Source organism: Meriones unguiculatus, chromosome 1 (genome assembly GCF_030254825.1).
Source record: "Meriones unguiculatus strain TT.TT164.6M chromosome 1, Bangor_MerUng_6.1, whole genome shotgun sequence".
Taxonomy (NCBI): Eukaryota; Metazoa; Chordata; class Mammalia; order Rodentia; family Muridae; genus Meriones; species Meriones unguiculatus.
The window spans coordinates 70,865,902-70,876,991 of NC_083349.1; positions in this window are offsets into that span (position 1 = coordinate 70,865,902).

The window sequence follows — 11,090 nt, forward strand, 5'->3', positions numbered from 1 at the left end:
TGTAGAAGAGTGACAGACACGCACACGCATGCACACATGCCCTGCTGCAGACTGTTGCTTCTTTCTTTCCTCATTTATCCTCCTTGCCTAATGGACTGTAGGGTGGGGGAGGAGAGGCCTCCTGGGTGTGGTCTGCTTGAGAAGACTGAGGCTCAAAGAAATACTTTGTCAAAAGGAGTCCACCCTTCATCTTGTGTTGAGACTTGGTGGTGGTGCTAAGAAAAGGAAGAAGTCTTACACCACTCCCAAGAAGAATAAGCATAAGAGGAAGAATGCTAAGTTGGCTGTGCTGAAATACTATTAGGTGGATGAAAATGGCAAAATCAGTCGGCTTTCTCGAGTGTCTTTCTGATGAATGTGGTGCTGGAGTTTTCATGGCTAGCCACTTTGACAGACATTACTGTGGCAAGTGTTGTCTGACTTACTGCTTCAACAAACCAGAAGACAAGTAGTTGTATATGAGTTAATAAAAAGAAGGAACTGGAAAACAACAACAACAACAAAGTGGAGGACCTGAAGAATGGCATCCACAGTTCATCTCTGACTTCCACACCCACATATACCCACATGCAAGTCCATACTCACAAGAGTTCACACACACACACACACAAACACACACACACACACACAGTACCCCCTGAATGGGACTAGACCACCAGACAACAGGCATCATGCTGGCAGGAAGCAGGACCCCAACAGCTCTAAAATGTAGACACCCTCATATTTGTTACAGAGCTCCATGGGACTTTCAGGTCTGAAGACTCTAGGGGAGGAAATGGCTCCTCTTTGGGAGTCTCCAGCCATTACTGAGTTTAGCCACAGTGTCGTAAGCCCTCTCTGGAGACTCCAGGCGAAAGTGAGAATTGTCACTCTAGAATGACAAATGGGCTGGACTAACCCGAGTTGGATGACCTCCACCAGCCACCCAGGCTGCTTCCCATGGAACCCAGCCCTCTCCACTTACAGGGACAGGGGTACTGCTCAGCCCAGGAGCCCTGACATGGATAAGGCTGCCCTCCCTGGGGAGGAAGGCCTTCTTCATGAAACCCACCGGAGCGGGGCTGTGGAGCTCCATGGAAAAAATAAAAACATTCTCAGTGGTATGCTGATGGAAAACAGTCTGGTTTCTTACAGAGAACTTGACCAGAGAAGAATTCTTCTCAAAAAACCAGATGGTTCCTTTGTTTCCAATGGCTGCCTATAAATTCTCTATTTTTCTGTTCGGTGGAATTGAAATTGATTGAGATTGGCATTTTTCTGTCATGAGTCAGTTGACAAGGAAATTGAGAAAACAAAACATCCATTGCCAAAAAGGATTTTTTTTCTCTTTATTTCTGTCCAAACAAGTGAGTCCAGAGGTTCGGATAGGCTTAAGAAAAGGAAGAGAGAGAGGGTTGGAGGAAAGGAGGAAGAGAGGGACAGAGGGACAGAAGGAAGGAAGGAGGGAGAAGAGGGGAGCCAGTGATGTTTTAGAAGCTCACAGCACCCTCCTTTCTTAAGGTGCAGCATAGATTTGGGGACACACATTTTATCCAGCTGCTGTCCATCTGGAATCTTGGAACACTTCTGTCTTGTAGGGTATGCAAAACAGCTAAAAACAACCCAGACCACATTGGGATCTCCGGCTGGTTTCATAGTCTTTTCCAGAAGGCAGAGCCGACTGGAGCTGTGGCTCCTGGCAAGTGGGTGTGGGCCTGAGGAGTCAACTGTACCCCGTGCCTCCTGGGGCTCCCAACCAGCAGCTTGGCTCCCACAGCCTTCAGCCTCTGGTGTTGCAAAGCTCACAGGGGTGAGGAAGAATGTGGTACAAATGTCACCAGTGAGGAAAGTCTCACTGTCTGGGGTCATCTGGCTTGTCCATGTACTCCCAGATCATCACTGCATCTGTAAAACTGGTGACAGTGACCAACATGCTTTCATTGGCCATAAAACGCCTTCTGCCCCAGGACATGAGGGTGGTTATGCTGTAGGCAGCTGTGTCTGGCTTCTCCACAGGACCTGGACAGCCTTTTGCCAGGTTTGAAGATGAACATGGACAAAGAGACTACAGGGGCCAGCAGGGCACCTGCAGAAGGCACAAGCCAGCTTTGTCCACCTCTCTCAAAATGCTGCATGTGGAGAACGGGTGCTGGGCTCTTCATGCAGGGAATCAGCATAGCAAAGAGCTCCTGGCAGCCCCGAGAAGAATCAAGGCCCAAAGGATGGTGACTTTCCCATACAAGACTTTTAGAAATAGATAGTATTTTGTCAGAGTATGGCGGAATAGAAGCATAGATTTAAATACATAAATCTATAAGGTCTGCCTTTGTCTCAAAGTGTGACCCGGACCAAGGTCTATGACATCTTGTTCATTATTAACATGCTTTGAGAATTAAAATTTCTTTATAGCAAAGTGGAAATAAAAATAAGGAAAGAAATGGGCCTCCAGCCCCAGACTCTGTGCTTGGCTTACAGAACAGCAGAGCACAGGCCCACATCCCTTGTGCGGACAGGTGCTGACCGGGCCTGTTCCGAGCCCCTGCATCATTCGCCATCTGTCTCTCCACCCTGAACATTTGGATGGTGGAATGATAATAACCATCATTTCCTGGGAGTTCTGCCTAAGTTCTTGGAGGACACAGTGACACCCTTTCTCTCAAGAATACCAAATTCAGAAGGATTCAAAATAATTGAGTCTCATATGTGAGAGGTATGGTCTACCCTGAGCAAGAGCCGCACAGTGGGAAGTCACAGGTCAGGAACCCAAGTCAACAGAGAGACTGTAAAGAGCAGAGAGACGTCACAGTCCGGGCATACGGCCATCTCCACTGAAATGTAGGCATGGACTCAGGGAGTGGAGGAAAGCTGAGAAGCCACAGGAATTAGGGCTGTGGAAGTATCTCCCGGCCATCCTTACAGAGAAAAATGGGCTGGCGTATTGAAGCCAGCTGTTAAAGGAAATTGCAACAACTTTGAGAGTCATTTGTTAAACCATTAGAATGTGAGTTAGCCACTGGGTGATACTCACACCACAAACATCAGTAAACACTACAAATCAGGAGGGTCCTCCTCCCATCACAACCCACACAGAGAGCAGGCCTATGAAGGTCCTGCTGACGGCACCTAGCTTTTAGTGAGCAGGCAATAGTAATGCCTAACACAGACCTGAAGCCGCAGTGACCTTAAGCGCCTCATTGCACAAGGCAGCAGCCTCTGCCAACCTCAGACATGATTCCAGGAACTAACTTGGATTTCACCTGTAGCTAAGCTACTGAAAATCTCCAAGCTCTTCTTGGTCTTGTCAGCTACATTCGCACATCTGACGCTCAGGGCCATAGACCCTCTCACATCCACGCGTTTGTCATATGAGCCATGACTGAATCTCCTGATAGACTCCCCTGAGAACTGTGTTTCAACGAGAGCAACCGCGTTCCAGGGCTGGCCCTCGGGAAGGAAGGGAGAGAACAGGAAGGACTACAGATGTCGTCTCTACACATGGTGATTTCTTCTTGGAGTTTTGCAGCTGTTACGGGGTTGTGGGTTTTTTGTTTGTTTGTTTGTTTTTGTTTTGTTTTCCAGGCTGGATGTGACCTTGGCTGCCTTGAATGAGAGCAGCTGTGATCACCCATAGGAGACACTCGTGAGGTCCAGCCTACCAACCTTCCCTTATGGAGGGAGGGATGACCACAAGGCTCATGAGCCTTTCCAGAGCCCATATGATCCAGCTCCTTTCCCAGGTCATGGAAGAGCTAATGTGTGGACTGGGCATGGGGACTCCAAGGACTCTTTAGTAATGCAGTTTTCCATGAATCATGGATGCTAAGTTGGGCCTCGTCAGCTGCATAGCTACTCGATTGTCCAAGAGACTTCCCAACAGCACGGTGTGCTTTGAGTTATCCGAGCTTCCCTGAGGAAATGTGATGAAGCTCAGTTCCCTGAGGAGGAGGAAGGGGAAGAGGAGGAACAGGAGGAGCAAAAGGAGGAGGAGGAGCAGGAGAAAGAGCAGGAGGAGAAGGAGCAGGAGGAGGAGGAAGGGGGATCTACTCTTTGTTGTGTGCATCTTCTCTGTCTAACGCTAACACGCTTCACAGGAAAAGCCACTCAGCGGAGTTTGTTCCTCACAGCACTACCCCCTCTCTGGCTGGCCTTGTCATCCCTGATGGTGGAGTGTTCCCAGCTATAGTTCCTCCTCTGCAATGCAGAACGTGTCCACCTACCCCCACAGCCACTGGTGTCTCTCTCAGACACAGGAACCAGCTCAAGTCTCTATTTGCCTAGGGGCTCCCTACCTCTCACCAAATACAAACCCACCAAATGATGTCCCCTGCGTCCCCTGGGGCCTCTATGCCCCTCTGCCTTTGCCTACCACACTGATTTCTTTGCCTTCACAGATGGAGAAGAACTGGATGTTTTATCTGCCTGGAAGATTTACCAGGAGTCTTTATGGCCTCCTGTCTCAAACCCTCCCTGAGCACCTCGCTTTAGATTATCACCTCCCTCACCTTCCCCTCTTTCCCCCTTCCCCACCTTCTACCACGCCCTGCCACACTTAGCTCCCCAGCTTTCCTGTTTAGCATCTCCTTCTCCCCTAGAATGGAAGAGCTTGCACATAAGAGCTTCAGCCCAGCAGTTCTACTCTCAGCCTTGCACAGTTCCCAGAGCACAGAGAGCTCAGTAAATATTCGAGAAAATGCGTGAATAAAAACCTTCTTTTCTAGGCTCACACCTGCTCCCCATCCTCAGGCTTCCTTCTGCCAACGAGTCTGCCTCCCTCTGCCTCCCCACCAGCCATCGGCAGGCACTGACACGCTGCCATCATAGCAGTCCTCTGCTCCAACCGCAGGCTTCCACCTTTCTGAAAAACCACGGCCCAACCCTGCACCTCCGAAGTGAACGACTGCCATTTCCTGGAACTGTCGCTTACTCCCTGATCTGTGTGCTTCCAAACTCACTGCTCATCCATTTCCGAAGCCTGCCCTTCACACCCACACTCTCACATGCCTTACTCAGGAACCAATGCACTGTTATTGATTGTATTTGTGTGTTTATGGGTACAGCACATGTGTGAATATGTGGGGAGACATGCCACAGTTTATGGATAGACTCCGGAGGACAAGTATATAGAATTGGTTCTGGCAGTTGAAGGTCACCATGCTTGGTGGCAAGCACCTTTAACTGCCGGGCTGTCTCATTGGCCGTGGAGGGATGCATTAAGTATGTTTAAATTATATTTCCTCATTTGTTAGGGAGGTGTGTGTGTGTGTGTGTGTGTGTGTGTGTGTGTGCATCCCTCCTGCGCACAGGGGTTTGTGTAGATGTGTCATGATGAACATCCAGAGGTCAGAGAACTCAGTTCAGGAGCTGGCTCTCTCCACGTGCTCTCCTGAGAATCAAACTCAGGAAGCTGGGCTTTGCAGAAGTCACCTTTACCTGCTAAGCCATCTTGCTGGGTCCAGGGTGACAGTCTTAAGAGGAACACAGGCTTCTTGATACAATTAGAATAAAGTCCACTGTGGACTTCTAAATTGTCTCTGGAATGCCCTGTGTCTTTCCCTTCGAATGCACTCATTCTGTTTTTCTGAAGTGTGCATTAACCGAATGATGGGTTGTTCTGAGTATTTGGAATATAATATGGAACAAAATTAAAAAAAAAAAAATAAAAATGATGGTGCTTCCTGAAGCTCCTGTCTGCAGGGAAGCAAACATTGAGCAAAAGCACTGGCAGTTGTTCTGTCTAGGAAGGTGATGACTGCTGTGGGGAACAGTGAGGGTCAGGAGGAGCCAGAGTGGCTTGAGGCTTGTGGCAGCCTACAGCCTGAAAGCATAAAATGGGTTCATAAGACACCAAGAGGCGTTGAAATGAGCTTGTTCTGTGGCAGGGTTCCCCTCTAGCTACTGTGACTTCCTGCAGACTCCGTGCCTAGGGCAAAGCAGGGTGCTTCTTTTTGTGGGGAGGCCAGGGCAGCACCTGGGGCTCCTGCCGCTTGCCCAGCTGCTGCTTCCCTGCTGCTTTACTTTGCAGAGCAGCAGCTGGGGCAGACCTCCTGGGTTCCCACAGGCTCCCCAGAGCCTTGTGCTCTGCTGCGCATGCCTTGCCCCGAGTGATGGGCAGATGGATGGGGGAGGCGAGGGGAGACCAAGAGGGTCTACAGGTCTGTCTTCTCTACCTAGATACCCACCCTACTGATCACTTCAGAAACAACAGTCTCGCAGAGGAGGACTTAGCCCAACTGTGGAGTCCTGGGAAACCAAAGCCATCTCCAGTTGCTATTTTTAGACCAAGGCAGCAGTATTAGAAGGTCAGGCCAACCGGTGGCAGTCGAGTCCAGAGGCCCCACCCTTGTGAATGGTACAAATATCTGAAAGGGGATCAAGGGACTTTTTCCCCTTCTAACCATGTGAAACTCAGTGTTCTTACGTGAATTAGAAATGTCCCCCCAGGCCCACGTGTTTGAACACTTGGTGGCATTGTTAAAGACAATGACCTTTGGACAAGTCAGCCTCCAGAACCGCTGAAATCATCACTCGCGGCCTCCCAAGTCACCAGTCGACAGACTTCACAGGGATTTCACATTTTATTATATTCTTATCCAGGCAGTGGCTCCTCCTCACGCAGGGATAACCTTTCAAATCTCGTCTAAACACCTGAAATAAAAGACACGGAATTCACTTGGATTCCCTTGCTCATTTTACGTATGTTTTTCTTTAATTAAAGTTTTGAGTGTATTTGTTTACCTGAGCCTACCGACCCACCAGCCTCTCTCTAGTGGCCAGAACACAGATTTCAGATGACAGAAAATTTTAAAAATGACCCCACAAGCCAGGCAAGTTGACATGTGTGTGTAATCCTAGCACGTGGGGCTCAGTGGGAGGGTTGTGAGGCTCGCTTGAACTAAACAGTGAGACTCTGCCTCAAAAAGACCAAGAAGATCAAACGACTGTGTTTGATGGCCTAGGGGAGGCCACCAGTGAGTTTCCGAATATCAAGTTAAATTAAAATAATTTATCACATGCCCTGGGTAGAAATTTCACACTACCACAACACAAAGCTCTATCAAGTATCCATAAAATATGCAAGGTTTTTATTGAGTAACTACTCAAATTACTTTTGGGAATAGGCAAATTTTATAAAACACAACCCAGTGAAAAGCAGATTTTACTCGTACCACCTTTTGTTCACATATACAAAAAAAGTCTCCTGTCTTTCTTAGGTTAGATAACGAAACAACCCTAAGATACCCCCTCAGTGTCAGAGCCCACACCCTACAGAGGCTACAGAGTTAGCGGTCATTGTTAACTCGCTAACAAGAAATTGAGCCACAGAGTTCTCAGCGAGGAGACACTGTGGTAAAGACATTCATACAAGGCATGCTTTTAAAAAACAAATCCTCTGTTTCACATTTTAGCCATCTCAAAGCCAGCGTGTAGATGGAACACTCTCTAGGTAGTTCTGCAGTGGGATATAGTTCTCCTGATTTCAGAAAAGCCCACATGCCCTCTAGCAGCCGCCTTCGGTCCTTCAGGCTCCTGCCTGCTCGTTTCCCCTTCGCCTCCGTTGTAATCTTTGCTGAAAGCACCCCCACAGCTGGACATCACCTGTGCTGGACCCTGGCATCGATTTCACTTTCTTCCTAAACAAGTTTGATTGCGTTAACCCATTAGGTATTGATCCTCTACCATCCAGAAACTGACTCAGTTCAAGGTCACCCTCTTCTAAAAGGTCCCTCCTTCTCTAACTCATAAGTGTTGCACCATTGACCCGAAGCAACAAATCAACAAATCTAGGCTCTTCTCTTGTTTCTGAAACGTTTTCCTTCCGCTCTTTTGGGGCATTACCGCTTCCTGCAATGACTCCCGGAGTTCTTGTTCCTGACATCTGTCTTTGGTTCCGACTCTTCCTTCCCTCTTTTGTTCCTGCCCTCATAAAATCAGAGGAGCTCGTGGTTTTATTAGTTCCCAGACCCCTTTCTTCTCTATCAGAGCTTTTATTGTTGAGATTCCAAGTGACATTTCCGAGAGCACCCCAACTCTCTGGAGACACCATCCTTTTGAAAGTCTCTGATGTGACATCTGTCCTCTCTTTCCTCTGTTCTCTGAAAATCTGTATCCAAGCCCAAGATGCCTGTGTAACTTGCACAAGCAAGTTATGAAGCTTGCACATCCTCAGCTAAATAGGCTTAGATCTCAGTAGCTATGGGTTCGGATCCTGATTCTGTGGCTGACTGGCAACATCGCCTTGCAAGTTACCTGTGTCTGAGCTTCCTCATGTGTGCAAAATGGATTACGCTACATATTGTTTGTTCTAAACACAAACACAGTGGAAAATAAATGAGTGTGTGTGTGTGTGTGTGTGTGTGTGTTCCATCCCATAGCCCTTTCTTACAATGTCGCAGTGGCCTTCCCTTATCTGTACAAAGAAGAACGTTGAGCAATATCAAACTCTAAAAAGCAGCTCTGATGCTGCCTGGCTCTCAGGACACTCCACTGGTGTCCTCTGACCCACTTTCTCTTCCTGGGCACCACTGACACGGTTTCTCAGGCTGCCTGGTAGTTGGGTACGGCTTACACCTGAGGACGTGAGCGGAGTATGCGTGGATGGTGTGGGCCACATCCAAGGTATCTCTCTCTGCTCTCCCAAGCACCTTCTTCTCCTCATCTTTCTCTTCCTTCTCCTTCTTCTCTACATTATTTATTATCATGTGTATGGGCACGTGTGCACATGCACAACTGTATAACACACATGCAGGCTGGAAGCTATTTCTTCTGCCTTGCAGGGTTTCGGCGTTACTCAGGTCATTCGGCTTGGTGGCAAGCCCCCTTACCTGCTGCAGGTATCTTGCTGGCCCTGTTACGCCACAGTTTTTACTCTTCTCTTGGCTTGGTGCAGATAACCAGGCAACCTCAGAAACCATGTTAGGGACACCGCAAAGTGGAAGAGGCCTCAACCCTAAGCCACTAATTGAAGAATTACTAGTCAATGAAGAACACCTGTCTGGGGCTTTATGTCAATGAGAAATCAATGTGTATTGCACTGAGTCACTGTACATTTAGGAGGCTGAAAGTTAGCTTTGCTCTAAGGCTCCATACCATGCAAATCTCGACTGTTTGGGGAAAACACAGCCTGTTTTGCAGACGGGCTCACCATGGGAGCCAGGCCACCTGTAAGCAGCTGGCTGGGTGGCTGAAGATTCTCGGTAGACACAGCAGCTTTTATAGACATGCCTGAAAGAACGGCTCTTCGTAGGGTTCCCTGGCTCTGACTAATTAAAGCCACCACCGATGCAACAGCCCTTGCTCTTGGTGTGTTAAATAATGTCTATTAATAAAAACAGAGTGGCTTTAGCGTTTTCATCGTGGTAGATTCGAATGAGGAAGACCATGTTCTCCATTTTGCTCTGTCTGAAGAGTTCTGAGGACACAATTACCCAGATATTCTCTAGCGTCTAGGAGAAGCCCACCCTGGGTGTAAGGTCAGGTCACCTTACATTTGTGTAACCACCCTCCTGCTTTGCCCAAGGTTTCGTGGACTGATGTGAGGCTGACCAGCACACAAGAGACTACCTTGTTAAAAGAGGTCAGCAGACATGGCTGAGGCATGGGCTTTTATGTGGGGACTATGATTCAGAACTCCTCCCGCCTGTGCAGGACTGGACCCCTGGAGCCATCTCCTTGGCTCCTGGTGTGTTCTTTGAAGGCATCACCAGCCAGAAAAATCCCAGTCTCAAAGACATCCCATGGTCCTTCCCAGACTGCCGAGGTGAGAGGTGTTGGGACTCCACTCTCTATGCTCTGTGTTCTGTTCGGGGCAGGGAGCAGCACCTGGTGCTGGCAGAACAGAGCTGAGAAAGAGGCTCAGAGGGAAGGTGGTGCAGAGGGGCCGGCAGAGCAGCTGCCCGGGGGGCAGTGGTGGGTGGGTGGGTCTGTGGCAGCCCCACACAGGGTAGCCACCTGCTCTTCTCCAGCGGGGTTCTCTCCTCACCCATGTCATCAGTCAGGCCCATGAGGTGGTTCCTAGAATACTGAGGTGTGTGTCTCTGTCCCGCAGCTCTACCCATCCCGCCCCAAGGCTTTGAGACAAACTTACTGGCATGATCTAAGTTGACTGCTATTATCCTAATGAAAATGAGAACAAACTATCAGCCAGAGCTGTCTAACTGGCCTGTCCAGGTAGCAGGAAGACTTGCAGACTTCCCCAATTCTGAGTCTTTTCTATGGTGCTGCCACTGTTTGCCTATTCCTGCCTCCTCCTCCCACCATACTATTGTTTACGACAGATTTTTCTTATTATTGCCTCATTTTAAAAGTCAAGTCATTCTCTTTTAAAAGAGCAATCACACACCACTATAAGAAATAGAAAACTGATATCTCTTTTCAAAAATGTAGTAATTGCAAACAAACAAACAAACACAACCAAACACAATAAAAGCAGAGCTGTGTTATTAAATTCCTACGTGGTAGAATTTCAAATGGAAATCTGAATTTTCAAATGGAAAGCAGATCTGAGAGCTGCTCTGTCTTAATTAAAAACTGGTCTTTGGGATGGGGATGAAGCCTAACATGCACAAAGCCCTCAACGGGATTCCCAGCTCTACTCAAAGCCGGCCATAGCAGCTCAGTAGTTCTCAGCACTGGGAATGTACAAGCAAAGAGGTCAGAAGTTCAAGGCCATCCTCAGCTGCATAGTGAGCATGAGGCCAGCCTGAGCTACACAAGATGCTGTCCTACAAACAAAAACAGAAACAAACAAAACCCGCAAGTAGACATTAAGGAGTTTCCATAGACTCAGCATGTCCACCTCTTCTTAGTGGACTAAAGGGAAATGGAAAATAATATGGCTTCTTGCTTGGAGGATCACTGTTCTTCAACCTTGTGTTTTAGCCACCAGAAAACCATCTCACAGTCAGTGTGTAACTGCCTTCCACTTTAATGAATACACTCCTGTGGCCTTCAGCCGAACCCAAGAGTTTAATTGAACACCATCAAGTGAGACTTTTTGTTACCAACCATCTTCCTCCTGTCACCACACAACAGCTCTCAAGGCTGCTCTTGAGTTGTTCACACTTACAAAACAACAGTGAAACAACCAGCCACGCACAGCGTCGTGTTCGCTC